Below are 25,444 nucleotides of genomic sequence, written 5' to 3'. Positions count from 1 at the left end.
TGTCCTCTCGCCTCTCCTCCGGTGGCACCTCCTTCCGGTACCCCCTGCCCTCGCCCAACATGGCGGCAGCACAGCCTCTTCCGCCCATTTCCCACCCCTTCCTGTCCTCTTGCCTCTCCTCCGGTGGCACCTCCTTCCGGTACCCCTGCCCTCGCGCAACATGGCGGCAGCACAGCCTCTTCCGCCCTACCGAGCTAGGAGTGCAGAAAAAGGTGAAACTGCCATGAAAAGGAGAGGAGGAGTGTGTGAGTGAGTGAGTGAGAGTGAGACAGGGAGCATCCTAGTAGAGATGGAAGGGGAACCCAAGGGTCATCTAGTCGAACCCTCTGCAAAGAAGCTCAGAGCTACAATTCCCAGGTCTTCTTTGGGAATTCTATGGGAAGTAAGAGTTTCCATATTCATGAGCATTCACTTAGAGTGCGCTCATGTTTTTACCTTTTATTGAAAGCGGTCACAAGTGACTTGGGTGGAGTATAAATAATAAAATTATATTGCTCCTGCTGCTGTTCTCTTAGCCTAACTCAAATCCAACCCAATACCAAACCTTAATCCTAATGCTCACCCTAACTCAAACCTAATCCTCACTCTAACCCTAACCTTAACCCAAACCTAAGCCTCAGTCTAAACCTAAACCTAATTTAACCCTAACCCTAAGTAATAAAATTATATTTCTTCTGCTGCTGTTCTTCTCTTACCGTAACTCAACCCCAACTCTAACTCCTAATCCTAATCCAACTCAAACCCAACTCTCACTGTAACCCTAACCTTTACCCAAACCTAATCCTAAACGCTTTGCTTCTTTTTGTGGTGTTTTGTGTTATTGCTTCATTTCGTAGGTTATGAGGCTTTCTTTGTTTCTTGTGGTGTTGCTTCATTTAGCAGTTTTTAATTGGCTTTTGTGTTTCTTTTGGTATTGCATCATCTTCATAGGTTGTTTGGATTTCTGATTAATTTGCTTTGGATTTCTGGTAGCTCTGCTTCTTTATGATTTGTTTCTGTGTTTCTGGTGTTTTGGCTTGGTTATGTCATAAAATTGAAGAAATACCACCAGAAGCACAAAAACCAAGAAATATTCCCAAAATGAGGCAAAACCAGGAGACATGAAAACCAAGCCAAATCAATGGAAAAGAAACAATCTCACCCAAAACCGCAGAACCATTCAAAGTAAAAGAAGCAAAACAATTAAATGCAAAAAAACCAAGCAAAACCACCCCAAATTAAACAAATCAGCAGAAAACAAAAAAGAAGCAGTAAAGCCACCAATTACAAAGCAATGCCACAAGAAACTGGAAACCAGTTTTTAAAAAGCAAAACCAGAAACTCAACAAGCATGCAATTTATGGGAGTCCAAAAGCACTTCAAGCAACAGAAATTAACCAACATAGCATACTAGTTTTCACATAGTCTTGGGTTTCTGGTGAATGTGCTTCGTTTGCAGCTGGCTTCATTTCTTTTCCATTGGTTTAGCTTGTTTTTTGGACTTTTGCCTTATTACTTCTTTTGAGAAGTTTTCTTGTTTTTGCATTCTGGTGGTAATACTTTTGAATGCTTTGGGGGTTTCTGGTGAATCTGCTTTGTTTGGGATTGGTTGGCTTCTTTGTCAGTTTCCATTGATGTTGCTTTTACATGGTTCTTCTGCTTCTTTTCAGTAGGTTTTTGTGTTTTTAGTGGTTGACTTCATTGTTGGAATGGTCATTAGACATTTCTGGTGGTTTTGCTTCATTTCTGGTGGTTTTCCTTTTTTTCTTGGGATTATCAGATCTCATACAAATTAATATTCTCAAAGGTGCAAAACCCAAAAAACCTAGAAATGAAGCAAACTCACCATAAATCCAGCACCCAATCTGTTATGTACTAACCTTGGACCCTAGAATGCAACAACTGATTGGTCTTTTCCTGCAGGCCAATCAGGCTCCAAGAGGGAAGCAGAGTTAGCCTGTCAGACGGGACTCATTGTGTAAATAATGTATATAAAAGCCTGAGGTTGGAGGGGGGCAATAAAGAGCATGAAATACATACAAGACTCTGAGTATATTTCACAATCGTAATTTATATAAAAGAATCTATGAAACGAAAACCACAGAAAAAATTCAACATAATCCCCAAAACAAACCAGAAACAACAGAAACAAACCACATCCACCAAAGATGAGAAAACCAATTGAATAGAACCACAAGAAACCCACGCAGTAAACATCTCAGGGAAAGGCGAAATCACCCCCACACCATGCAAAACTAAGGTTTAACTGGCTTTGGGGTTTCTGCGCAATTTACCTTTTCCCTCTTGTTGGGGGTTTCTGGTGGTATTTCTTCTGCTTCTCACATTTCTGCTTCTTTTCAATTGGTTTTGGGATTCTGGTGAATTTGGATATGATTTGATTGAAGTCTCTGTCTGGCAATTTTCCTTTTTCATGAATTCCTTCCTTGTTGGGTTTCTGGTATCTCACTTTTGGTTTTCACATTTCTCTTAGTTTTGCTACGTTTCAGGTAGTTTGCTTATTTTTTGGAATTATCCAGTCTCATAAAAATGAAGCAATATCATTAGAAGCTTAAAAAACCCCAGGCACTAACCCTAACCCTGAACATCCACATATCCCCTGCCCTAACCCTGATATTCTGGTCATCCATCTTGGGGATAACAATCTGGTGAGGTAAATTCAGTTGAGATCACTAAATATCTCCATCAGCAGTGCTTCCTCATCCCTGAGCTTATCATAGTTTGGTTTGGAATGTTGTAGAGGTGCTTATGGAGTGGGGGCAGCCTTCCTAAGAAGGTGGATGGGCAAGACATAAAGCTAATCATTCTACAACGATGTTTGTGTTTGAAAATGTGGCTGCTTATATCCCTCATGGCAGAATTATGTTCTGTGCCCCACAGTTGTATAGACCTGGTGGTATGCATCTTTCTGATTTGGGTTGTGACATGATTCTTAAGGATCTGCAAAGAGCTCTGTTTGAGCACTTGTGTGTTTGTGGGTGGAGGTGAACAAGCACACCTGCCCAGACTTAATTTGATTTGGTTACATTGGTCGAATCTGACAAGTTTTGCCGATCCTCAAGTTGTTATATTTAATAAATACAACCTATTTATCCACTTTTGGTTGTCTTGACTCTTCCTCCTGATGTGCTAGGAACCACTCCGTTTGGGGGGCACTGCAAAACATGCGGTTTTTACTGCAAACATTTTGCCAGACTTTGGCCTTGATTTGGAGTGAATCAGACGATGTTGGGTTTTGGGGTGACCTTATGACCCCTGTCAGTTACTTGGTTTGTCGGGCAAAATGCTACAAAAATGCTACAATGTCTGGCAAAATGCTACAAAACTTTTGCCAGACTTTGGCACCAGTTTGGAGTGAATCGGACAATGTTGGGTTTTGGATATTAATTATGAACCCCGGTTTGATGTATCAATTACTCTGTTTATGGGGTGTTACAAAATGTGGGGGTTTTGTTGCAAAACTTTTGCCAAACATCAGTTTTGATGGGATCCCAGATTTGGGGGTTTGTAGTTAAATGAAGCATTCTTTCAGTGCTTCTCGGGAAATGTGCAGTTTCTGTCAGATCAAACTAATACTACTGGATAAAATTATATGGTTGTTGATTATCAGACAGTTCTCCCATTTATCAAGGAAAACGTCTGTTATGGGTGGCTTTTGCTTGGTGTGTGTGACTGTTGACAGACAGATTTGAAAAGGAACACAGCTTCCTCTGTATGTCTCACAGTAACTTACTGGCCTTTTTGATTATGCAGTCGGCTCACCCAACACTTCCAGCTGGATTCCGAGGACAGGAAATGATTCTGCTAAAGGCTTTCTGTGAATATACCGGTAATTCCAGTTGATTTGTTTTAATGGTCACATAAAGGCACTTTCTTTGGTTATAAAATGATGTTGTGAGTCTTATATCTGAGCAGTCAATAAACTCCCTCCCCCACAGAAACGCTTGTCTTACTTCTTCTTCTTCTTGGCATCCATACTTACATGTTTGTTTAAAGAAAGACTAACCCCACCCCGAACCCCACCTCCAGCTTTCATCTTATTATTCTAGTGACTAGTCAGTGTTCATAGCAACAGTTGCTTTTGTTACTAGACAAACTGCCCTGAAAGACAGTTACTATGAACTACATGTGTCTTCTTGATATATAAAGTTGTTGCTAGTTTCTGCAAAACACTTCTTTCAACAATCTTTCAACAAGAAATAAATGAATAGGAGGCTGCTCTAAGGAAGAAGTGTGATTACATCTGGAATATCAGACTCTCTGTATTTTTGTTTATTTACTTGATTTAGGGGTGGCTGCTGCACCCCCTGGCTATGCGCATGTCCCCAAGTAACTGAGCTTCTTGGGATCATCCTGTCATGCTGTGAGCTACTACATTATCCTGCACTTTACAGAACCTTCCTTAGAGAATAAAAAACTGAGGCAAATTTCCAGTCTAAACAAGCTACACAAAAAGAAACAGCAGCGATTCTTTATGTATGACTTGTGCTTGAGCGCCTGATATCTCAGAAAATCAACATCAGTGTTGGGGTGGGTGGGTCAGGGCATTTCCAAAATGTTATGATAGATGGAACCATGGGTGTAGCCAAGGGGGGGCCAAATAAATAAAAATAAATAAAAATACATAGCTGTCATGGGCTCAGGGGCTGAGCCACAGGGGAAGGAGGAGATGGAGAGCGAAGGGGAACAATCTGAGGGGAGCTCAGGAGGGTATGCCAGTGATCAGAGAGATTCCATGAGTCTCTCCAGCGAATCAGAGGATTCCCAGAAGGGGGCCCCCAGAGGCAGGGCAAGGGGGGCCAGTGGGGAGTCTCCAAGCGGCAGCTGGAAATCAGGGGTAGCTTCCCCACCAGAGCGTAGCGGGGGGGAAGAATCCCAAGGATTAAAACAAGAGCCTCCTGCAGGAGGAGAGAGTGAGGCTGGACTGACCACGCCTCCGTCAGAGAGTGGGGGGGCGGAGGGAAGAGCAGGTCCGGCCAGCCTCCCTGAAGGAGAAAGCAGTGAGGGGAGCAGTGTAGCCATTAGGAGGAAAGTAGGCGGCTGGGCGCGCGCGCCAAGTTCAAATGTGGAGGCGCGCGGGCCAGCAGAAAACCCGGATTGGGAGCCAGGTCCTAAAGCCCGCCGGAAGGGTGGGGAGGAGTCAGAAGAATCCGCCTCCGAAGAAAGTAGGAAGGAGGTAACCCCAGAGGACAGGAGGACCCGGAGGAGAAAGGAGCAGAAGGAGGAGAGGAAGAGGTGGAGCAAAGCTCGGGTCTTGAACTGGTGTAGGGGAGGGGAGGAGTCAGACGGAGCTTCGCCGGTCTAAGGACTCAGACGTAGCGCTGCGCGCCACGGATGTCAAACCAACAATGAACCACAATAAAGACTTTTGTTTATAAAGAGCAACTGGCGTTGGTCCTCTGTGAGCTAGGACCTGAGGCAGCGCTGACAATAGCTAACTGACATTCTGCACCCCCTAACAAAAGGCCTGCCCCCACTAACAAAAATCCTGGCTATGCCCATGGATGGAGCCAACTACAGTAATTCTGGTTTTGTCCCCACCCAGAAGTGTAGCATGTGTGGGCTGTTGGGGGCACAAATGTGGCCCCGTGGGCCCTGGGCACAATTGTGTCAGGGGGCACAAACAGGTAACCCCACAGCAGGCTCCCTCATTGGTGCCTGGCTCTGTGTGAGAAGGAGCTGACCTAAGCTGCTGTGCTTCTGCTGGTCACAATTTCACCCAAAATCTGACGTTCTGCATTTCACTCAAAAATGCTGCCAAACTGTTGCAAATGCTCCCCTGAAAGGTTTTTCGGTGGAAACAACAGGGTTTTTATCATCGGAAAAACCCTCGACGTCTTAACTTGCGGAAAAATAATTTTTTTAAATAATCCCTAACCCCAACCCTAAACCCTAACCCTAACCCTAAACCCTAACCCTAACCCTAACCCTAACCCTAACCCTAACCCTAACCCAATCAAAGCTTATTCGTCTTCTTTCTATGCATATGGCAGCAAAAACAACCATTTTTCCTGTGTTTCGGATTATTTCACTTCACTTTGTGATTTTTGGGTACACAAAGAACCTGAAACCTGGTGAAAATATCCAATAAAAGCTTATTCGTCTTCTTTTTATCCATATTGAACTAAAAGAATTCTATTTTGCTTTATTTGACATTACATGATGTCAGGGCTGCCTCAAGTCTCAGCTCACAAAAGACCAACGCCTATCTTTTCTTATATACAAAAGTGTTTATTGCAGTTCATTGTTTGCTTCAGATCCGAGGCGCGCAGCCCTACGTCTGCTAGGCTTAGACCGCTGAAGTCCCCTCTGAATCCGTCCCTCCCTTGCACCAGTTTAAGAGGCTTGCGCTGCTCCACCTCTTTCTCTCTTTCCTTTTCCGCAGGGTCTTTCTGCCCGCTGGGGTTTCGCCCCTCCTGGATTCCTCTGACGCGGAATCAGACTGCTCTTGCCCCCTCCTGCGGGCTTTGGGACCTGGCCCCTCCTCCGGGCTCCCTGTACTTCCGCGCGCCTCTACATTTGAACTTGGCGCGCGCGCCCAGCCTATAACCTTCCTTTTGACAGCTACACTACTCCCTTCACTACTCCCCTCCCCTTCCGGGAGGGTGGCTTGCTCCGACCTCCCTCCTTTCTCTGCTGCCGGAGCCGCTTCCCATGATACACTGAAACCTCCACCCCCTTCGCTGCACTCTGGCGGGGAGGCTGGTCCTGACGCCCAGCTGCCACTTTGGGAATCCCCGCTGGCCCCCTGCTCCTGACACGTCCCCCCTGGGGCTCCCCTGGCCTTGACTACCGGCGCCCCCTTCTGGGAATCCTCTGATTCGCTGGAAAGACTCATGGAATCTCTTGAGTCATTGTCATCCTCTTCCTCGCTGTCCTGGGATTCATCCCCATCGCTCTCCATCTCCTGCCTACCCTGTGCCTCTGTCCCTGAACCCCTGACATCCATCCCCCCCTCGAAGCCCCCCCTTCCCCCCTCCCGCTGCTCGGGCGCAGGTTCCGGGAGCTCCGTTGTAGCGGGGGTAGATGCTGGATACAGTTCGTCGACGTCGATCTCCTCTGCTTCCAGTTCAGTGTATGAGTGCTCGAAACCGGGGTCCTCCCCCAACACATCCAAACCCTTCCCTCCCCCTGTTACTTCAGGCGATGCTGCTTGCCAAGGCCCCCTTCGCCACCCCACTTCTGGTTGATCGTCCCACCAATAAGAGCGGTCCGTGTCCACCCCCGAGCACGATCCCCTTGGAGGGCTCGATTCCGGCGTGGTCTCCTCTGCGGAGGAGAACCCCCGGAAGGTGCTGCCTGAAAGTGTGGGCGTAAAAAGCCAGTCGTCAAAATACTCCTCTGGCATGGGCCTGTGTGGGAAGAGTGCATGGAACTCGTCTTTAAGAAGAGGTTCCTCCAGAGCATAATCTGGCACCCAACTGTTGGCGCTGGCCGGGGTACCTTCCCTGGCGAGGAGGTATTCCACTCCCTCCTCCCCCCATCTCGAGTCCAGAATTTCCGTGACCTCGTTGAGTGTCGGGGTCCTCGGTGACTTCCCCCCCCTTGGTGACTCTCTACGTGGGTCTGGTGCCGTCCCTGGCTCCTGAAATCTGTGTGGGGCCTTGTAGGGTGTAAGCACCGACCTATGAAAGACCGGGTGCATTCGGGAACCTTCTGGGAGGGTCAACCGAAAAGCTACGGGATTGATTTTGGCCTCAACTTGGTATGGCCCTAGCTGTTTGTGTCCTAGCTTCTTCTTAGCCAACGACTTGGCCGGCACCGCCTGGGCTGCTAACCATACCCAGTCCCCCACCTGGATGTCTTCTCCTTGGAACGCTTCCCCTGTTACTGTTGCTAAGGCTGCAGTGTGCTTCTGAAGCCTCTGGGGACACTCTTTAGCCATGTGCTGTGCACTGTCACAGATGTAACACTTCCTGGTCCCTCTAGGAGGCTTCGCCTTGACTGCTCCGGACGCTGAGGCTCCGGCAGCTGGCTGAGCCTTTGCACCACCCAGCTCCATTGGTTCCTCCCCTCCCTTCAGCATAGGCGAGGGATTTGTACGTCCCAGGTCCCTGGGAAGAAGAAAAGGAGGCGCTCTAGCTGGTGGGCGGACGTGACGCCCCTCCTCACTGTGCCAAGGGCGTTCTTCGTGGCGCACCCCTATCGTGAGTGCCCTCTGCACGACGTCTGCTAGGGTTTGAGGTCTGTCCCCCCTAGCCAGCTCATCTTTTACTGAGCCATGAAGCCCCTCCCAGAACAAGTCTCTCACTGCCAGGGAGTCCTTTTCCCAGCCCAGCACATTCAGCAATGCAAAAAAGCGAGAATGGTACTGACGCACTGTAGCCTTGCCCTGCCGCAATCCATGCATCTCCTGGCGCGCCACATCAACGTCAACGGTAGATTGGAAGCAAGCGTCCATGGCTTTGATAAATTCGTCAGAGTCCCTGCGGGCAAGACCATCTTCGCGCCACAAATTGCGTAACCAGGTTCTAGCTTCCCCATGCAAATGGGACACAATAAAGCCTACTTTCTCCTCCTCATCTTTGAAGTCTTTTCGAAGCAAATGCAGCGCGTATAGGACGTCTGCTCTGAAATTGGGATAATGCTTCAGGTTCCCATCGAAGTGGGCTACTAAATTGCCCCCCCTCCGTCCGAGACCGATTCCCTCTGATCTGGACCCCGGGAACCCCTGTTTGCACGCCTGATCCCACCTGGCTTGCAGATCCTGGCATCGCGCTTCTGCTTCGGCAACTGTCTTCTGAGAGACCCGTACTGCAACGGAGAGTTCAGCGACTGCGTTTTGCAGGGTCGTTATCTGCTCCTCAGTAGTCATGTCTGCCAAACTTCGTGAGTGTCAGAGTTGCTTCCAGATCCTAGCTCACAGAGGATCACGCTAGCCAGCCATCATTAAATAAAAGTCTTTATTGAGTTACAGTTTCCATTCTCAAGCTGCTGCGTGCAACCCTACGTCTAATGGTTAGATCGGCGAAGCCCCATCTGACTCTCCGCCCCTTGTACACCAACTTAATATCCTAGCCTTGCTCCACCTTTTCCGCCTGACTGTTCTTCTCTGGGTCCCTCTGCCCCCCGGGGTCTCTTCCTTCCGGGATTCCTCTGACGCTGACGCTGACCCCCCTGACTCTTCTCCCTCCTTTCGGCGGGCTTTAGGACCTGGCTCCCTTTCCGGGCTGCCTACTGCGCCACCTTCCTGTGCATTTGAACTTGTCGCGCGCGCCCAACCTTCCACCTTCCGTCTGACCGTTTCTTCGCTCCCCGATGGAGGTGTGGCCACTCCTGACTCGTGCCCTCCCCCTGTTGTGAGCTGCCAGCGCTTGATCCCTGGCGCCCTTCCTCTTCCCTGCTCTCTGGCGGTGACGCTGGTCCCGATTTCCAACTGCTCCCCTCTGAGTCCCCTCTGGCTCTATCTTCCTGGGGTGTCCCCCTAGGCTCCCCCCTTGCCCTGGCCACTGGTGCTCCTTTCTGTGAATCTTCTGATTCACTGGAAAGACTCGGAGATCTCGGGTCGTCGTCATCACTCATCTTTTCTTCTGCCTCCTCCCCCTCGCTCTCTGTTTCCTCCCTTGCCCTTGCCTCTGCTCCTGAACCCCTGACATCCATCCCCCCCTCGAAGCCCCCTCTTCCCCCCTCCCCTCCTTCCGGTGCGGGGTCTGGGTGCTGCTGTGTCAGGGGGACGAATGTCGGATACAGTTCGCTTCCCGTGGCGGGCCGCCATCCGAAGTCTTCCGGTTCTTCCTCCCTGCTCTCGTTGACGACGGTCACTTCCGCTTCCATCTCTGTGCCGCCGTGCTCGAAACCCGGGTCGTCCCCGAAAACGTCCATGTCCGTCTCTCCCTCGTTGCCTTCTGGAGACGTTGCTCGTCCTGGACCCCCCAGCCACCTTCTGCGGAACTGCTCCTCTGGTCGATCATCCCACCAATACGAGGGTTCTGAAGCAGATCCCGAGGGTGACCCCTCCGGGGAACGGGCGTCTCATGTCGGTTCCTCGTCCGAGTCGAACCCCCGGAACGTGCTGGCTGAAAGCGTGGGCGTGAAAAGCCAGTCGTCGAAAAAGTCTGCTGGCATTGGCCTGTGTGGGAAGAGGGCATGAAACTCTTCTTTGAGCAGAGGTTCGTCCAAAGCGTAGCCCGGCACCCAGCTGTTGGCACTGGCCGGGGTGCCCTCCTTGGCGAGAAGGTATTCTACCCCCTCTTCCCCCCATCTGGAGTCCAAAATCTCCGTGACTTCGTTGATGCGCTCCTCCTGTGCCACTCCCCCTTGCCCGGTTCTCTCTCGGAGCGGACCCGGTGCCGTTCCTGGTTCCTGAAACCTGTGAGGTGCCTTGTAGGGAGTGAGCACCGATCTGTGGAACACCGGATGCATTCTGGAACCCTCCGGAAGAGCCAGCCTGAAAGCCACCGGGTTGACCTGTTCTTCGACTTGGTAGGGCCCCAGTTGTTTATGCCCTAGTTTCTTCTTCGCCAACGACCTGGCCGGCACTGCGTGGGCTGCTAACCAGACCCAGTCTCCCACATGGATCTCTTCGCCAACCCTTCTGTGTTTGTCCGCTTGTACCTTGTATGCGTGTTTAGCCAGCTCCAGGTGCCGCCGCAGCTGATCGTGGACCTCCTGCAACTCCGACGCGAACGCATCTGCTGTCTGCGGCTCCCCCTCCCCCATTCTTTCCAGTCCCGGGAAGGTTCTGGGGTGCCTCCCGTTGTTGGCGAAGAACGGCGTGACCCCCGTGGACACGTGCTTCGTGTTGTTGTAGGCGAACTCGGCGAGAGGCAGGTAATCCACCCACGTCGCAGGCTGTTGATTCGCATAACATCTCAGGTACTGCTGCATGATGGCATTGACCCGCTCCGCTTGCCCGTTGGTCTGCGGGTGTCTAGCCGACGCCAGGTTGATCTTGACGTTCAGGAAGCCCATCAGCCTCTGCCAGAAGTTTGAGATGAACTGTCGCCCTCGGTCGGACAGAATAGACCGCGGCAGACCGTGAACCTTGAACACGTGGTCTATGAACAGTTTGGCGGTTTGTTCCGCCGTGGCCACCTTCGCACACGGAATGAAATGTGCCATCTTGGAGAACAAGTCCACCACCACCAGCACAGCCGTCTTGCCCCTCGAGCTGGGCAGATCCGTGACAAAGTCCAGGGCCACTCTCTCCCATGGTTCGAACGGAGTTTGCAGCGGTTCCAGCAGTCCGGCCGGCGGTCTGTGCACTGGTTTGGCCCTCTGGCAGGTGTCACACCTCGCCACGTAGTCCGCGACTTCCCCTCTCATTCCGGGCCACCAGAAGTCTCTGGCTACTAATTCCACCGTCTTCTCCTTGCCAAAGTGCCCGGCAGTGGGCGCGTCGTGCAGCTGCCGCAGTACCTTGGCGCGAAGTTCGTCTCCCGGCACGTAGATGGCCCCTTTACGGATGAGCAAACCATCTCGCAGCTGGAACTCGTCGGTCGCTGCCGTGCCCCTGTGCACCTCTGCCATCTTTGCTTGCGCGAAGGAGTCATCCTGCAACGCTCGTCGCACCGCATCCAGGTCAACTGTTGCCGCCGCGCACGCCCACACTGTCGGTGCGAAGATGTGCATGGCGGCCGCTGGCGTTGCCTCCTCCAGATACTGTGGCTTACGGGAGAGAGCATCCGCCATGATGTTGGTGTCCCCCGGGACATATTCTATTCGGAAGTTGAAATTCGCAAAGAACTCAGCCCAACGTATCTGCCTCTGGTTCAGGAACTGTGCCGTGCGCCAGTGCTCTAGATTCTTGTGGTCCGTGCAGACCTGCACCGTGTGCTTGGCGCCGATCAGGAAGTGCCTCCACGCTTTGAACGCTGCATGAATGGCCAGCAACTCCCTGTCCCAGATGGTGTAGTTCTGTTCGGACTTGCTGAGCTTCCTTGAGTAAAACGCTCCCGGCCTCCAAACCCCCTGCGGGTCTTTCTGCAGCAGGACTGCTCCCACGGCTCTGTCTGAAGCGTCTGTCTCCACCCTCATCGGCCTGCTGGGGTTGACATGAAGCAGCTGCTCTTCCGACGCGAAGAGACGCTTGAGTGCCTGAAAGGACTGCTCCGCCTGCTCTGTCCAGATGAACTTCTTTTTCTTGGAGCTGAGCGTGTCCGTGATGGCCGCTGTCTGCATCGCAAAGCCTTTGATAAACTTGCGATAGAAGTTCGCGAAGCCGACAAACCGTTGGACCTCCTTCCGGTTGCGTGGGCTTTTCCAATCCAACACTGCTCGGACCTTGGCGCTGTCCATGGCGAGCCCTTTATCAGACAACTTGTAGCCCAGGAAATCCACCTCCGTCACGTCGAATTGGCACTTCTCCAGCTTGGCGTAAAGCCTATGTTGCTGTAGCCTGCTCAGCACTTCCTTGACGTGTCTGTCATGCTCCTGCTGCGATTCCGAAAAGATCAGGATGTCATCCAAGAAACAGACGCACGTCTTGTAGAGGAGCCCCGCCAACACGTGATGCATGAAAGCTTGAAAAACGTGGGAGCCATTTTGCAATCCAAAAGGCATAACTCTATATTCGTAGGTGCCCAGGGGCGTGAACATGGCTGTCTTCCACTCATCTCCCTCCCGCATGCGAATGAGGTTGTATGCCCCTCGCAGGTCCAACTTGGTGAACACTCTGCCCTTCCGTACCTTTGCGAGGAGGTCGTCGATTCGGGGCATGGGGAAGTCCGATGGCTTGGTCACACTGTTCAAGATGCGAAAGTCCACTACAAGTCTTTTTTGGGGCGTGTCCCTCTTCTTAACAAAGAATACCGGACTGCCCCCCGCTGCCTTGGACTCTCGGATGAAACCGCGCTCCAAATTATGATCTATGAACTCTTTGAGTTCCTGCAGTTCGTCCTCAGACATGGAATACAGCTTCCCTTTGGGCAGCGCCGCCCCCGGCAGCAGGTCAATTTTGCAGTCATATGGTCTGTGGGGGGGTAGCCTGTCTGCCTCCTTCTCGCAGAAAACCTCCAAAAATTCTGCGTACTTGTGGGGAACCGCTTGCAGCGTGCCTAGCTGCAGCTGTGACTCCTCTTCCTCTCCTTCCTGCCTGGGCACGATGCAGTGTTCAGCGCAAAAGGAAGAGCCGAAGGTCAGCTGCCTCTGGTACCAAGCCAGCGTCGGGCTGTGCTTGTCCAGCCAACTCATGCCCAATACAATGGGCATGTCCGATAGTTGAGTGACATTGAAGCTGATGATTTCCCTGTGATTCCCAAGTCGCATCACCATTGGTGGCGTCTGCTTCACCACTTGCCCCCCTAGCAGCTCCCTGCCATCCACCGTGACAACCTGCAGGGGCAGCGTGGCAGGCAGCAACTGTATAGCGTGCCGGTCGACAAAGTCCTGCCCTATAAAGTCCGCATTGCTTCCGGAGTCAATGGTGATTGGCACGTCCATGGTGATTCCATTGGGCAGCTGGAGCGACGCGGTGAGCCTCACTACCGGTTTGGGCGGGAGGGGGTCCATGGGCTGTAAAATCTCTGGGGACTGCTTCACTGACACGTCTGGCTGGGCCCCAGTGCCTCTTCCAACCAGACTCCGTCGTTTCCCTGCTGTGGTTGTCCTTGCTGCGTTGCTGCAGTTACCATTGCTGAGGCTGCAGTGTGCTTGTGGAGCCTCTGGGGACACTCTTTCGCCATATGCTGTGGATCATCGCAGATGTAACACTTCCTGTTCCCTCTAGGAGGCTTCGCTTTCACTGCTGCCGGTGCTAGGGCTCTGGCTGCTGACTGAGCCCTTGCACCTCCAACCTCCATAGGTTCCGCTCCTCCTCCTGGCGGAGGCGTGGATTGCGCACGCGCTGCTTCTCTGGGAAGGAAGGAGGAGCCCCTGGCTGGTTCGCGCCCTCCACGCCCTTCGCCACTGCTCCACGGACGTCCTTCCAGCCGCACCCCCACCGCCAGCGCCCTCTGAACGATCTCCTGCGTGGTCCGGGGTCTCTCCCCCCTCGCAATTTCATCTTTAACCGAGCCGTGCAATCCCTCCCAAAACAGGTCTCTTACAGGAGCCGAATCTCTGTCCCATTCCAGAGCACTGACCAAAGCGAAAAAGCGGGCATGGTACTGCCTTACGCTGGCCCTCCCTTGCTTCAGTCCATGTATCTGCTGCCGAGCAAGATCCACGTCAATGCTTGACAAAAAGCACCCATCCATCGCTTTAATAAAGGCATCCGCATTTTGGAGCGCTGGATCATTATCTCTCCACAAATTGCGCAGCCATGCTTTAGCATCTCCATGCAAATGGGACATGATGAATCCCACCTTCTCTTGCTCATCTCTAAAGTCATTGTTCAGCAGTTGCAGTGCACACATTACATCTGCTCTAAAGTTGGGGTACTGTTGCAAATTCCCATCGAAGTGAGAGACCAGACCGCCTGTTCGTCTCCCCAACCCAATCCCCTCCGGTTTGGGTGTCAGTTGCCCTTGCTTCGTAAGCACTTCCAACCTGACCTGGAGATCCCTGTAGGCGGCAGCTGCGTCCTCCTCTCTCTTCCTGGATGCAAGAGCCTCGGCATTCAGGCGCGACACTGCTTCTCTGAGTTCCACTATCTGCTGTTCGGCCGTCATGTTGTCTGCCGTTCGTGAGCTTGCTAGTAGGCACCCGCTTTCTCTCCTCTCCGCGAGGCTGTAGATGCCCACAATTTATGAGATGGGGCTTACTGTCAGAGTTGCTTCCAGATCCTAGCTCACAGAGGATCACGCTAGCCAGCCATCATTAAATAAAAGTCTTTATTGAGTTACAGTTTCCATTCTCAAGCTGCTGCGTGCAACCCTACGTCTAATGGTTAGATCGGCGAAGCCCCATCTGACTCTCCGCCCCTTGTACACCAACTTAATATCCTAGCCTTGCTCCACCTTTTCCGCCTGACTGTTCTTCTCTGGGTCCCTCTGCCCCCCGGGGTCTCTTCCTTCCGGGATTCCTCTGACGCTGACGCTGACCCCCCTGACTCTTCTCCCTCCTTTCGGCGGGCTTTAGGACCTGGCTCCCTTTCCGGGCTGCCTACTGCGCCACCTTCCTGTGCATTTGAACTTGTCGCGCGCGCCCAACCTTCCACCTTCCGTCTGACCGTTTCTTCGCTCCCCGATGGAGGTGTGGCCACTCCTGACTCGTGCCCTCCCCCCTGTTGTGAGCTGCCAGCGCTTGATCCCTGGCGCCCTTCCTCTTCCCTGCTCTCTGGCGGTGACGCTGGTCCCGATTTCCAACTGCTCCCCTCTGAGTCCCCTCTGGCTCTATCTTCCTGGGGTGTCCCCCTAGGCTCCCCCCTTGCCCTGGCCACTGGTGCTCCTTTCTGTGAATCTTCTGATTCACTGGAAAGACTCGGAGATCTCGGGTCGTCGTCATCACTCATCTTTTCTTCTGCCTCCTCCCCCTCGCTCTCTGTTTCCTCCCTTGCCCTTGCCTCTGCTCCTGAACCCCTGACAGTGAGCTTTGCAAAAAAAAAAAAAAATTTTTTTGCAGTTTTGGAGAGGGGACTTACTGTCAGGGCTGCCTCAAGTCTCAGCTCACAAAAGACCAACGCCTATCTTTTCTTATATACAAAAGTGTTTATTGCAGTTCATTGTTTGCTTCACATCCGAGGCGCGCAGCCCTACGTCTGCTAGGCTTAGACCGCTGAAGTCCCCCGCACCAGACGGCACCAGACCCACGTAGAGAGTCACCGGGGGGGGGAAGTCACCGAGGACCCCGACACTCAACGAGGTCACGGAAATTCTGGACTCGAGATGGGGGGAGGAGGGAGTGGAATACCTCCTCGCCAGGGAAGGTACCCCAGAGGATTCCCAGAAGGGGTCAAGGCCAGGGGAGCCCCAGGGGGGACGTGTCAGGAGCAGGGGGCCAGCGGGGGATCCCAAAGTGGCAGCTGGGCGTCAGGACCAGCCTCCCCGCCAGAGTGCAGCGAAGGGGGTGGAGGTTCCAGTGTATCAGGGGAGGCGGCTCCGGCAGTAGAGAAAGGAGGGAGGTCGGAGCAAGGCACCCTCCCGGAAGGGGAGGGGAGTAGTGAAGGGAGTAGCGTAGCTGTCAAAAGGAAAGTTAGAGGTTGGGGGCGCGCGCCAAGTTCAAATGTAGAGGCGCGCGGAAGTACAGGGAGCCCGGAGGAGGGGCCAGGTCCCAAAGCCCGCAGGAGGGGGCAAGAGCAGTCTGATTCCGCGTCGGAGGAATCCAGGAGGGGCGAAACCCCAGCGGGCAGAAAGACCCTGCGGAAAAGGAAAGAGAGAAAGAGGTGGAGCAGCGCAAGCCTCTTAAACTGGTGCAGGGGAGGGACGGATTCAGAGGGGACTTCAGCGGTCTAAGCCTAGCAGACGTAGGGCTGCGCGCCTCGGATCTGAAGCAAACAATGAACTGCAATAAACACTTTTGTATATAAGAAAAAAAAGGCATTGGTCTTTTGTGAGCTGAGACTTGAGGCAGCCCTGACACTTATTCATCTTCTTTCTCCGCAAGCTGACAAAAAAATGTTTTTGTCTACTTGCACTTTGATGTGCTTTCGAACTGCTAGGTTGGCAGGAGCTGGGACCATGCAACCGGAGCTCACCCCATCGCGGGGATTCGAACCCCCCCAACCTTCTGATCGGCAAGCCCTAGGCTCTGTGGTTTAACCCACAGCGCCTCCCGCGTCCCCTTTCTTTTTTTAAAAAATACTTTTTTATTCAAAATTAAAACAAAACGTATTATCCAGAAACATATCATCCTTATTTCCCCCTTTTTTCCTCCCTCCCTCCCTCCCCCCTCCCCCCACAGGACCCACCCACCCCCACCCTTCGACTCCCCTCAGTTCCAGTCTTTGATTTCTCTAAAAATGTTGTTTTTTTGCATGTTACACAGTTGTATTTATCCTCAAACTGTTTAAGTAATAATTATCAATAAGAAGTTTGTGAATGTTTATTCAACCAGCCAAGGAGTCCAGTTCGCTTTGTTGTGTCTTCAAATACTTTGTAAAGGGTTTCCATTCATCTTTAAGGTCACAGTTATCCTTGTGCCGTAGCTTGTATGTCAGTTTTGCCAGTTCTGCATAGTCCATCAATTTTTTTGCCATGATTCTTCAGTCTTCCATCCTTGTGCTATTAAAACTCTCGCGGCCGTTGTCGCATACATGAAGATGTTTTTCAGCTTTTTTGGCAGATCTTTCCCTACAATCCCTAATAAAAATGCTTCAGGTTTTTAAACAAATGTTAAATGGAACATTTTCTTCAATTCGTTATATATCATTTCCCAATTTTTTTTAATTACCTTACAATCCCACCACATATGATAAAATGTCCTCTCCTTTTCTTTACACTTCCAATGTAGATTTGAACTAGTTTTGTACATTTCCCCTAACTGCACTGGTGTTATATACCATCTGTACATCATCTTCATGTAATTCTCCTTCAGTAGGGAACAATCTGTAAATTTTAAATCAGTTTTCCATAATTTTTCCCAGTCTTCCATCATAATGTTGTGACCTACATCTTGGGCCCATTTAATCATAACTGATTTTACCTCTTCATCTTTCGTCTCCCATTCTAATAGTATGCTGTATACGGCCTTCAGTAATTTCACTTTCCCTTCAATCACTTCCGTTTGAAACCTAGATCTTGTATAACTAAATCCTTTCTTGCTGTCTTCTTTATGTGTTTCATATAGTTGTCGATAATGCAACCAACTCTGAAAGTGGTCTTTGATCTCATCATAATCTCTTAATTTCCATTTTCCATCATGTTCCTTTAATAAATCAACATATGTGAGTCATTTTCCTTTCTTTCCAAGTGGTTTGAGCAGTAATGCTTCATGTGGTGAAAGTCTTTTGTTTCAATAAGTCTTTGTATCTCTTCCATACTCTCATTAGTGATTTCCTGATTATATGGTTGTAAAAACTTCTATGAACCTTCCCTTTCCCGTACCATAAGTATGTGTGCCAACCGAATCTGTTGTCATGTCCTTCCAGTTCTAATGCCTCTTGCTTAATCCAAACTCATCCAGTCCCTGATCCATACCAAACAAACAGATTCATAATACAATTTAAGGTCTGGGAGGGCAAACCCGCCTCTATCTTTTATGTCTGTAAGTATTTTATGTTTTATCCTTGGCCTTTTGCCCCCCCCGATAGATTTTGAAATCTCCTTCTGCCATTTTTTAAAACATTCATCTTTCGGGATGACTGGTATGGGTTGAAAAAGAAATAGCATTTTTTGGGGGGCCGCTAGGGGCACTTTGGAAGATGGCCGACAATACCATCTCTCCGGCTCACACGAGGTAATTAAGACGCTAATGATGGGAGTAAATTAGCCTCCCCATTTTCCCAGGGGATGGGAAAACGCTGCCTCGTCCGCAGTTGCCAATAAATCACCCCCGAGTTTGAAATACTTTTGGATCAGCGTGAAAATCCACACAGGACTATAACAATGTTTGCTTCAACTTGCTTGTGGAGATAACTCAGAGGTTATTAAGAAGAAAAATAATAACAACAAGAAGATTGGAAGACGGAGACTTCCGGGCTGGTGCCTCCGGTAATGGCGGAATTCCTCTGATCAGGAGGAATTTGCCCCGTGGGAATCTGGGTCTGGCCGCCACGGCAAAGGCGGAGACCCACAAAAAATCACAGGCGGGAGAAGCCTGTGAGCGTGGGATTCGGCGGGCACCCTTTGCGCCTCCCCTACTCGCGGGGAAACCCAGCTTCGGGGGCGACGTGGGGTGAGCGGTGCGGTGCTTTGAATCATCTGCTTCTTCCACGGAGCGAAGCCGCATAGCTGTTGCCAGAGAGCGCTGACTTTTTCCTGTGGACAATTTGACTTTAAAGTAATTACCTGCGAGTAGAGCTGAAGCGGGAGAATTGGATTTTTAAAAGTTTAATTTGGTATTGTAACGGGGAGGCTCAATACAGGAAGTCCGCCTTCCCCTTTTGTAAATAGACTGAAGCAATGAGGCTGCAAGCTGAAGCCTTGGAAAGCCTTTTGTAAAAGACTAAATTTCCATCGGTAAAGAACATTAAACCCCCCCTTGGAGGCAGGAGAAGGGGGGGGGAGTTGTGGACTGAGTATGCCTGCAGGAGAGAGCGAAGAGAGCTAAAATACCGCTGCTCTGACCCTGGAAACGGGCTGCTAGCAGGACTGACGTCTTTTGGAATGTTCATTGACAGCGTTTAGAACGTTCATTGACAGCTAGCTAAATAAGAGAAATACATTGTTTCTACTGTCTCCGGCTGCTTCTAAAAAGGAGTAAAAGTAACTGAAAATCTGAAACTAACTTTGGATTGTTTGAACTGTGTTTAAAAGAGGACATTACTGACTAATATTAATAGAAACTGTTTCCCCCTAGTGGAAGCCTTTGAAACTGGTTGGTTTACAAGAGCTGGGTTGGGGGAATTTCCAGCTGCAAGATAAACTGTGAGACTCTGGGACTGACCTTGAATCTTTTAAGTGTTATGGCAAATGGGAAGGAAAAAACAGACCAGTCAACTGCTGAAAAAACATTAAGGTCTGGGAGGACTTGGCACCAACCCAGGAGAGGCTCAACATCAGGCCCCCCTGCTTCTTCTTCTGCTGCTTCTGTACCAGTATATTCGAAACCAAGAGGAATGTCGACAGAAGAGGCCTTAGCGGTTGCATTAAATAAGATAAATGATTCACTGGAACAGCTTAACAAGAAAGCAGATGCGACAAATGCGAAAGTGGATGTTGCAACCATTAAAATCGACCTAAATACAGAAAGTATAAATAATCTGGGACAAAAGGTGAATACCAATACAGAAACCATCCAGAAATTGATACAGGAATCTACTTTGATATGGCAGACTGCGGAGGAAGCCAGGGAGAAAGCTGTTCCTGCTGAATGTAAAGTAGCACAACTGGAGAGAGCGAGAGTCCCAGCCCTACAGAGGCAACTTGATGAACATAAGTTGACGCTTGCTATGATTGAACTTAAAGAAAAACAGACGAATCTGAGGATCAGAGCCCTACCTGAATTGGAGAAGGAAAGTTTGACAGACTTTCTCACATAGGAATTTGCAGACTTTTGGGACTTGGACTTGGGTCAAGAAGAGTTTAGAATTGTGAGGGCCTTCAGACTTGGAAGAGGAGGGAAAAAAGAGAAGAATAGAATAAGAGACTGCTTGATCACCCTTCGAACTAAAGAAGAGAGAGATAGAATCTTGGGTTGGCATTACCAGAAGAACCTAGAAGTACAACAGTCAAGAGTGGAAATTTTTAAAGACGTCCCGAAATATCTTTTGGATCTTAGGCCTAACTACGGAGATATTGTTGGCCTGCTGAGAAGGAACAAAATCATCTTTAGGTGGGAATTCCCCCAAGGTCTATCCTTCAGTTTCAAAGGAAGGAAAATAAAAATAAGATCAGTAGAAGATAAAGTTTTTGCAGAAGGGACTTGGAAAAGAGCCAGGAGCATCGGACAGAAGATCATCAGATAGAGGACAAGAGCAAAAAGCATCGAAGATAACCAAACAGGGGAATATTGGATATATCAGCATTATCCTTTGGATTGGATCTCCCAGTGAACGTGTCACCACTACCACCAACAGAAGAAGAGCAAGCATTGGGTGCAGTTGGAGGAATATCAGTGTAATTACATGATGGCATTGCAGGTTTTGAGCTGGAATGTGAATGGATTAAATTCCCCAGAAAAAAGGCGGAGAGTCTTTCATTTATTGAAAAAAGAACATTTGGACTTGATTTGTTTACAAGAAACACACGTGATAAGGCTACACAGGAAGATATTGAGTAATAAAAGACTGGGCCAAGAATTTATCTCATCAGATAAAGTTAAAAAAAGAGGAGTGGTCCTTTATGCAAAGGAGAGCCTATCACCGAAATTCATATTCAAAGATGACCAAGGAAGATTTGTTGCAATTGAAATTCAATCACAAGGAGAGAAATTTCTGATTGTAGGTATTTATGCACCAAATGAAGGAAAATCGGAGTTCTTTTAAGAAGCTACACGAGACTCTGATGGATTATATGGACTATAATATGATCTTGATGGGAGATATGAATGGAGTGGTGTCTACAAATATGGACAAGGCACAGAGACAGGTAGTCACCAAAGATGGTAGACTACCAAAAACCTTTTTTGACATGACTGAAAATATGGACTTAGTTGACATTTGGAGAATGAAGAACCCTCTGGGAAGACAGGGAACCTTCTTCTCTGAGGCTAAAATGACATGGACAAGAATTGACCAAATCTGGGTAACTAGGAGATTGGCTCTGAAGATCAGTAAAGTGGAGATTTGCCCCAAAACTTGTTCCGACCATAATGCTGTGAAGATGGAAATGAAATTAACGCCAATTGGTTCCTTTAGATGGAGGATGAACGACACTTTGTTCAGGAACGAAGAGGTGACCAAGAAGGCCCAAAAAACTCTAAGAGATTATTTCGAGATAAACATGAATACTACAGTGGAAAAAAGAGTAATTTGGGTTATGAGAGGATTCCTAATACAATTAATTTGGGTTATGAGAGGATTCCTAATACAACAGAATGCAATTAAGAAGAGAACTCAGAATGAAAAAAAGGATAAAATCCTGGGGAAAATAAAGGAAGGAGAGAAGAAATTGAGAGCAAAACCAAAGTCACAGGAGATCCTGAAAGAGATAAAGTTATACCAAGTACAATATACGAAGCTGATGAATCAGGAAATAGAATGGAAGATTAAACAGATGAGGCAAAAGACATTTGAATCGGCAAATAAGTGTGGAAAATTGTTGGCCTGGCAAATGAAAAAAAGACAAAAACTCAATACTATTACGAATTTGGAAGTGGAAGGAAAGAATATACAGAATCCAGTGGAGATCAGGAAGTGTTTTCAGAGGTATTTCAAACAACTTTATACACAGGAGAAGCAGAAAGAAATGGACATTGATCGATTTTTGAAAATAAACGGACTACACAAAATCTCTCAGGAAAAGCAGCTAATGTTGAATTACAAAATAATGGATCAGGAGGTGGAAGGGGCCATCCAGAACATGCAATTAGGTGAATCTCCAGGACCAGTTGGTTTGACTTCAAGATATTACAGATCTTTGAAAGAATGGTTAATACAACCATTGAAGGAAGTCTGCAATGAAATATTGGAAGGGAGAAAGGCACCAGAGTCGTGGAAGGAAGCTTACATTACACTTATACTGAAAACAGAGACTGAAAAGACACAGATCAAGAACTACTGCCCTATATCGCTGCTTAATGTGGATTACAAAATTTTTGCAGATATTTTGGCTAAAAGATTAAAAAAGGTATTAGTAGAAGAAATTCATAAAGACCAAGCGGGCTTCCTCCCGGGCAGACATTTGTCTGACAACATGAGAAATATAATTAATATTCTAGAAAAATTAAAAGTGAATATTAATACTAAGGCAGTCTTGATATTTGTGGATGCAGAGAAAGCCTTTGACAACATTTCTTGGAGTTTTATGAAGAAGAATCTACAGGGAATGGGGGTAGGTCAAGGTTTTGAAAATGGTATAGGTGCAATTTATTCAGAACAAAAGGCAAAATTAATTGTGAACAATGTAGTGACAGAAGAGTTTAAGATTGAGAAAGGGACACGACAAGGTTGCCCAATTTCTCCATTGCTTTTTATATCGGTCCTTGAGGTTTTGTTAAATATGATTAGAAAGGACCAAGAGGTTAAAGGTATACAAGTGGGAGCTAAACAGTACAAATTGAAAGCATTTGCTGATGACTTAGTATTGACTTTACAGGAGCCAGAATCTAATACCAAAAGGGTATTGGAACTGATTCAAGAATTCGGACAGGTAGCAGGTTTTAAGTTGAACAAGATGAAAACTAAGGTTTTAGAGAAAAACTTAACTGTGAATGAGAGAGAGAAGTTTCAGGAGGAGACAGGACTAACATTGGTTAAGAAAATGAAATATTTAGGGGTTAACATGACTGTCAAAAATGTGAATTTATTTAAGGATAATTATGAAAAATGTTGGATTGAAGTGAAAAAGGATTTAGAAATATGGACAAATTTGAAGTTATCATTGTTAGGCCGAATTGCTGTGATAAAAATGAATGTGTTGCCAAGGATGTTGTTTTTGTTTCAAACATTGCAAATTTTGGATAAGATGGATTGTTTCAAGATGTGGCAGAAAGATATTTCCAGATTTGTTTGGCAGGGCAAGAAGCCTCGAATAAAATTTAAGATATTAACTGATGCCAAAGAAAGAGGTGGATTTGCCCTGCCAGATCTTAAACTTTATTATGAATCAGCTGCTTTTTGCTGGCTGAGAGAATGGCTGCTTCTTGAAAACACTGACGTGTTGGATTTAGAAGGTTTCAATAATGTATTTGGCTGGCATGCATATTTGTGGTACGATAAGGTAAAAGCACATAAAGCGTTTAAAAATCATATTGTTAGAAAAGCATTGTTTAATGTTTGGATAAGATATAAGGATATGTTAGAAAAGAAAACCCCAAGATGGTTGTCACCAATGGAAGCGAAGGCACAGAAAAAACTCAATATGGAGGCCAAATGGCCAAAATATTGGGAAATTCTGGATCAAGATGGAGACAGAATAAAATTGCAGAGCTTTGAAAAATAGAAAAATAAAGTGCGAGATTGGCTCCATTATTACCAAATAATGGAGGTATACAATTTGGACAAAAAAGTTGGTTTCCAGGTGGAAAAATCAAAATTGGAAACAGAATTGTTAGATCCAAAAATTAAGAATTTGTCAAGAATGTATAACTTGCTGTTGAAATGGAACACTCAGGATGAAATGGTGAATCAGCTATGATTAATTGGGCACAAGATGTTGGACATAACATAATGATGGCCGACTGGGAACAGTTATGGACCACAGGTATGAAATTCACGGCATGTAATGCCCTAAGAGAAAATTTAATGAAAATGATTTATAGGTGGTACATGACACCAGTCAAGCTTGCAAAAATTTACCATTTGCCCGACAATAAATGTTGGAAATGTAATGAGACTGAAGGTACATTCTTTCACCTTTGGTGGACATGCCCAAGGATTAAGACATTCTGGGAGATGATTTATAACGAAATGAAAAAGGTATTCAAATATACCTTCCTGAAGAAAGCAGAGGCCTTTCTCCTGGGCATGGTCGGCCAATTGGTGCCAAAGAAGGATAGAACTTTTTTTATGTATGCAACAACAGCAGCAAGAATACTCATCGCGAAGTATTGGAAGACACAAGATTTACCCACCCGGGAAGAATGGCAGATGAAGTTGATGGACTATATGGAACTGGCGGAAATGACTGGCAGAATCCGAGACCAGGGAGAAGAGTCGGTGGAAGAAGACTGGAAAAAGTTTAAAGACTATTTACAGAAATACTGTAAAATTAATGAATGTTAGAAAAATGTTGGAATGAAGTTATATGGCTTCAGTAGAAATGTTATAAGGAATTAAGTATAAATAGATTAATAGAGAATTAAAGGGAAAAATAAGGTTAGAATGTGTTAACATAATTATAGGATAGAAAACAGAGGAAGATGGAAAGGAATTGCTGAAACAATTAACAGAAGTGGAATACAAAAAGGGAGGTGTGAGGAGGTTGTGGAAATAAGTGAATGAAAGATAAGATATTGAAATTGTTTGATGTGTTTAACTGTTTTTGTTTTGTTTTGTTAGTTTAATGTGTTAGTGTTATGTAGTGTTTTTGTATTGTATTGTATTGTTTTTGTAGTGTTTAAATTGTTGGAAAAGTAATAAATATTTTTTTTTTTTAAAAAAAGAAGATTGGAAGACGGGATTTGTAAAGGATAACAGCAAAGAGACAGAAAGATGGGACATGTGAACATCAAAGCAGCAGAAATATGAGATGATTGGACCCTTTCCTAACTCGAAGCATGGATACCCCCAACAAAAATTTAAAATTCAGCTAAATATTTGGAGTTTATTATGTATTGGTATAATTTGGAATTAATGTGATATGATTGGTTTGTTAATTGGAAATTTAATAAAAATTATTTTAAAAAAAGAAAGAAAAAGAAATAGCATTTTTGGCAACACATTCATTTTAATTGCCGATATTTTTCCTAACATTGAGAGATTCATTCTGCTCCATATTTCTAAATCTCTTTTTACCTCAAGCCAAATTTTTTCATAGTTATTTTTAAATAGGTTTCTTAACCAAATCCCTAAATATTTAACCTTTTTATGGACTTCAATCTCAATGTTTTGTTCTAATTCGGTTCTTTCTTCTTCCTTCATGTTTTAAACTAATAATTTAGTTTTATTCCTATTTAGCTTAAATCCTGCCACTTCCCCAAATTTCTGAATTTTTTCTATTACTTTAGGGAGTGAAGTTTTAGGTTCTTCCACTGTTATCACTAAGTCATCTGCATATGCTTTTAACTTGAATTCACTTTCCCCAGTTTTTACACCTATATCTGCTCTTATGTTTTTGGCAAGTACTTCCAAGACCAAAATAAACAATAATGGTGATAATGGGCATCCTTGTCTTGTTCCTTTTTGGATCTTACATTCATCTGTTATCAC

At 47.3% G+C, this 25,444-nt stretch overlaps 1 long non-coding RNA gene across 1 annotated transcript; it reads left to right on the top strand.

Annotated features, from left to right (window-relative positions):
• LOC308469230 lies at positions 1–24,917 on the top strand. Its single transcript, XR_013982043.1, has 3 exons — positions 1–212; positions 3,751–3,826; positions 24,679–24,917. It is a non-coding gene; the product is annotated as an uncharacterized lncRNA (long non-coding RNA).
• Positions 24,918–25,444: the final 527 nt, after the last annotated feature.

This window comes from Podarcis pityusensis (genome assembly GCF_964106645.2).
Source record: "Podarcis pityusensis genome assembly, contig: HAP1_SCAFFOLD_356, whole genome shotgun sequence".
In the NCBI taxonomy this organism is placed as follows: domain Eukaryota; kingdom Metazoa; phylum Chordata; class Lepidosauria; order Squamata; family Lacertidae; genus Podarcis; species Podarcis pityusensis.
This window is presented reverse-complemented; position numbering and strand designations above follow the sequence as displayed.